The sequence below is a fragment of the Psammomys obesus genome, unplaced genomic scaffold (genome assembly GCF_907164565.1).
Source record: "Psammomys obesus unplaced genomic scaffold, mPsaObe1.curated_primary_1811, whole genome shotgun sequence".
NCBI classification, from domain to species: Eukaryota; Metazoa; Chordata; class Mammalia; order Rodentia; family Muridae; genus Psammomys; species Psammomys obesus.
Genome location: NW_026585874.1, coordinates 1 through 5,274, shown reverse-complemented (window position 1 = coordinate 5,274; position 5,274 = coordinate 1). Strand labels below are relative to the sequence as shown.

Sequence of the window (5,274 nt, the reverse complement as noted above, 5' to 3'; positions counted from 1 at the left end):
CATTATTAGCTAATACTGTTTTCTTGACCTACAACTTCCTTTTTCCATTTCTTCCCAGTTGACAGTTTCATTTCATATTTGCAAAGATAATCATTTCTAATTATTCAGTATCTAAGGCCTGTTAATGAGACTCATACTCTATCTGTCTTTCTGAGAAAGACTTACTTCACTCAATAAAGTTATCACCAATTTTGTCTGATTTCCTAACATTGATGAGAATTCCTTATTTCATGCAAATGAAAAAATTCTGGGATAGTGTTCATATATCATGTTTTCTTTCCTTAGTCATTTATTGGCAGACATGGAGTTTATGTTTATAATTTAGTTCTTGTAGGAAATGTTGCATAAATATCCATTTATGTACAAATATTTCTTAGGCATTTCACTTGTGGTCCTTTGGGTAAGTTTGGTATGCCCTTGCCTAGAAAACCAAACATTAATTTTGTGTATATGAAAGAAGATTGTATTCTCATAACTTAGGAGTTTTTAAAATTTCCATTAACCCTTATGTTCATCACAACCACCACCTGTAAATCACTTTTGCAGCAAAATGTAATAAGTGTTGGAATTTTATTTTCAAATTAAGAGATTGTGACTTGATGTTATAGAGGATTAGGACTTGGACCTCAGCATCCTGCCAAATGATGCAGGTGTTCAGTATCTCCTTCTTCTCCAGCTGCACTAGGTCCTTATCAAAAAGTACAGTGCTCATGAATATTCAAATTAGGTGAGCATATGGTTGTTACCTACAGGGATGACCCCACCGTATACAAGTATACAATGTGCTCTCAGTTGTCCTCCCCACAGTCCTCACCATGGGATGGAGCTGGATCCTCTTCCTGTTGGCAGCAGCAACAGGTTAGGGGCTCCCCAGTTCCACCCCTGAAGTGAAGACAGAGACTACATGACAATGTTATCCATTCTGCCTTTCTCTCCACAGGTGTCCACTCTGACATCCAACTGCTGCAATCTGGGGCTGAGCTGGGAGACCTGGGGCCTCAGTGAAGTTATCCTGCAAGGCTTCTGGTTATACCTTCATTGCTTACAATATGCACTGGGTGAAGCAGAGATCTGGACAAGGGATGGAGTGGATTGGATGGATTTATCCTTGAAGTGGCGGTATCAGCTATAACCAGAAGTTCCAGGGCAAGGCCACACTGACTGTAGACACATCCTCGAGCACAGCCTACATGGAGCTCCGCAGCCTGACACCTGAGGACTCTGCAGTCTATTACTGTGCAAGAGATTATTACAGTGTTGCAACCACATCCTGAGTGTGTCACAAAACCTAGAGGGGAAGGAGGCTGCCCTGAAAGTGAGATGACAGAATGTTGGCATAGAAATAGTCATTCTATATCAGAAACTTGATTTTTGGTAAAAGAGCCAAAACCACATAATGGAAAAAGAACAGCATCTCCAAGGAATGGTGCTGGTCTACCTGGATGTCTACATTTAAAAAATGCAAATAGTTTCATACCTATGACCCTGAACAAAAGTAAACCAAAGCTCTCAACAAAACACAGACACACTAAATGCATTAAAAGAAAAACTGGGGAAGGAACTTGAACTCATTGGCAAAGGAGACAACTTCTTCAACAGAACACAAACATCTCAGGCCCTAAGACCAATAATTAATAAATGGGGGCTCATGAAACTTAAATACCTCTGTAAAGCAAAGAACAGTATCCCTAGAACAAAATGGAAGCATATAGACTTGGAGAAGATCTTCACCAACCCTACATCTGACAGGGAGCTAATATTCAAAATACATAAAGAACTCAATAAATTTAATGCCAGCACACCCAATAATCCAATTAAAAAATGAGATAGAAATCTAAACAGAGAATTATCAACAGAGGAATATTGAATGGCTGCGATACACTTAAGGAAATGCTCATCACCTTTAGTAAGCAGGAAAGTGCAAATCAAAATGACTCTGAGATTCCATCTTACACCCATCAGAATGGCTGAGCTAAAAAAACTAGAGTAACAGCACATGTTGACGAGATTGTGGAGAAAGGGCAACACTCCTCCATTGCTGGTGGGAGTGCAAACTTGTACAACCACTTTGGAAATGCATCTGGCACTTTTTCAGAAAATTGGGAAGAGCTTTACCTTAATGCCCAGGTATACTACTCCTGGGCATATACTCAAAAGATGCTCCACCATACAAAAAAGACATTTGTTCAACCATGTTCATAGTGGTTTTATTTGTAATAGCCAGAAACAGGAAACAATGAAGATGTCCCTGAACTTAAGAATCACTACACATAAAGATGCTAAGCAAGACGGAGGACCCTGGGTAAGATGATCAGTCCTCATTTAGAAAGGCAAACGGGACACACAGGGAATAGGACAGGAGCCTACCACAGAGATCCTATGAGAGACCCTCCCAGCAGTGTATTGAAGTAGATACTTAGACTCATAGCCAAACTTTGAGGAGAGTGCTGGACTCATATGAAAGAAGGGGGATAGAAAGACATGGAGGGGCTGTAGTTCCACAAAGAAAGCAACAGAACCAACAAATATGCACCGAGGTTTCTTTTCTGAGACTGATACTCCAAACATGGACCCTTCATGAAGATAACCTAGAACTCCTGCACAGATGTAGCCTATGGCATCTCCATCTCCATATGGTTCCCTAGTAATGGGAACGGGTGCTGTCTGTGACATGAACTCAATGGCTGGCTCTTTGATCACCTACCCTTGAGGTGATCTTACCAGGGCACAGAGAAAGGCAATGCAGACAGTACTGATGAGATCTGGTAGGCTAGGGTCAGATGGAAGGGGAGAAGGACCTCCCCTATTAGTGGACTTGGGAGGTTAATGGGAGAAGAAGAGGGAGGGAAGGCAGGATTGGGGGGTGAAAAGGGAGGGAGCTACAGCTGGGATATAAAGTGTACAAACTGTAATTAAGAATAAATTTAAAATGAATTTAGAAAATAATACTGGATAAAGAAACTTGGTACATCTACACAATGGAATACTACTTAGATATTAAGAACAAGGAGATCATGAAATTTGCAGGCAAATGGAAGTATCTGGACAAAAGAAAAAAAAAACATCCTGAGTGCGGTAAATGAGACCCAGAATGATAACCATAGTATATACTCACTTACAGTCAGATATTGGCCATATAATACAAGATAACGATGCTACAATTCACCCACCTAAAAAAGCTAAGAAACAAGGAGCACCCTAAGGAGCATGCTCCACTCAGAAGGTCAAATAAAATAGACAGCAGAAGCAGTTGAAGAGAAAGAAAAGAAAGGAAGCCTACCATGGATTTCCTTGGAAAGACTCCACCCACCATGGGATCAAGGCAGATACTGACACTCACAGCCAGTTTGGGCAGAATGCAGAGAGTCTTACTGAGCAGATGGAGATGGAAGGATCCAGAGGGGATATGAGCTCCACAAGAAGACCAACAGAGCCAACAAATCTGGGCCCAGGGGCACCTGCAAAAAATGGTGCACCATCCATGCATAGAGAGGACCTAGGTACCTTGTTTAGACATAACCCATTGACAGTTCATTCTCCATGTTTGTACCCTAGTAAGGGGAACAGGAGCTGTCTCTGATATGGACTCCGTTGCCTGCTCTTTGATCAATTTCCCTTAATGGGGTGGTTTTGCCTGGACACAGAAGATGAGGCTAAAAAAGCATATTGCTGGCTAAGCCTGGTTTCAGAGGAATAAATGGTTTACTATCAAGTCTTGTAAACCAGCACAATTTATCATTATTTTTTTCTTGCACAAGATCCCAAATGAGCCCTATCATCTTAGGAATCTTAGGAAAGAAGTGGGAAACAGTAAGATTTGGAGAGGACAGGAACTCCACAAGGAGAGCAAGAGAACCAAAAAATCTGAGCACGAGGGTCTTTCCTGAGACTGATATTCCAACCAAGGACTATGCATGGAGATAACCCCTGCACAGATGTAGCTCATGGCAGTTCAGTATCCAAGTGGGTTCCATGGTAATAGGAACAGGGACTGTCTCTGACATGAACTGATTGGCCTGCTCTTTAATTACCTCCCCCTGAGGGGGAAGCAGCATTACCAGGCCACAGAAGAAGACAATGCAGCCACTCCTGATGAGACCTAGTTGACTAGGGTCAGAAGGAAGGAAAAGAAGACCTCCCCTATCTGTGGACTTGGGGAGGGACATGCGTGGAGAGGGTGGAGGAAGGGAGGAATTGGGACGGGAGGAGGGAGGAAACCACAGGGGTATACAAGGTGAATAAAGTGTAATTAATAAAGAATAAAAAAAGAGAATTAAATAAAGGAGAAAATAGCTTAAAAACACAAGAAACAGAATGACTCCTAGTCCAAATTTTTCTAAAATCTTGTTACTTCTCAAATGTGAAAAAAATTTCTCTAGCTGAGAACTGATCTGTGAATACCACATTTCTTCCTCTTCTTGGTGGTTGTATTTTCTGTCTCAATTACAGCTGACGCAGTGGGGAAAATGGCTTGTAGAGATCTTCAGGATCCTGTCTGTCTTTTCTTCTGTCTATATATTAATTCACTACTTCTTCACTGGTCCCTGCAGTAGCTAGATGTACGAACCCCTAGAGAAAGAATCAACATAGAGACAACTCTTAAGGCAGAGGTATCCATCCATCCTTGTAATGTCTTCTCAGCTCCACCAGGTACATTACAGAGAAGAGAAACAAGAGTCATAGTGAGAGGTCTCTATGTGAGATCATACACCAGAGAGTTCTCAGAACCAGCAGGGGGCACTGTAGATCCACTAATTCTCTAAGAAGTGAAGAACAGCTCAAAGGAAAGGAATCTGTTTACTGAGAAACCCGAACAGCTGTGGATTTCATTGCCAGCACCATGACATTCAGAGACCATGGTGTAGTTTGGCATGTACCTTCTCCATGCTACAATGAGAGGTTATTAGTTAATACCATTGACACTGAAGTCACCAAGACCAAAATAAGATTCCCAATGCCATTTGATAGAACACTAGTCCATGAAAGAATTATAAATGAAGATTAAGGATATTTGAGCCTCAGGACCTGAGCAACATGGGGAAATGTGTCCCAGAATTTCCAGGTGATAGAAGAGGTGTTCACAGTCCTGTTGATTATTGGATTAGGATGACCAGCAGCCTCCAAAGCTCTGTGTGTTTGATGTTGTAGGATGGTCAATGGTCAATATCATTAACCCTAAGGAGATTCAAATGACTCTTGAAGCTTTGAAATACGGTTCACATTAAGTAACATGGATACGGTGAATGGATCCTCAGTGGGATTCTCAGCAGATGC

The 5,274-nt window shown here is 41.6% G+C and overlaps 1 pseudogene; it reads left to right on the top strand.

The window, feature by feature from the left end:
* Positions 1-815: 815 nt before the first annotated feature.
* LOC129670888 (Ig heavy chain V region 108A-like) lies at positions 816-1,274 on the top strand (annotated as a pseudogene).
* The last annotated feature ends 4,000 nt before the right edge of the window (positions 1,275-5,274 follow it).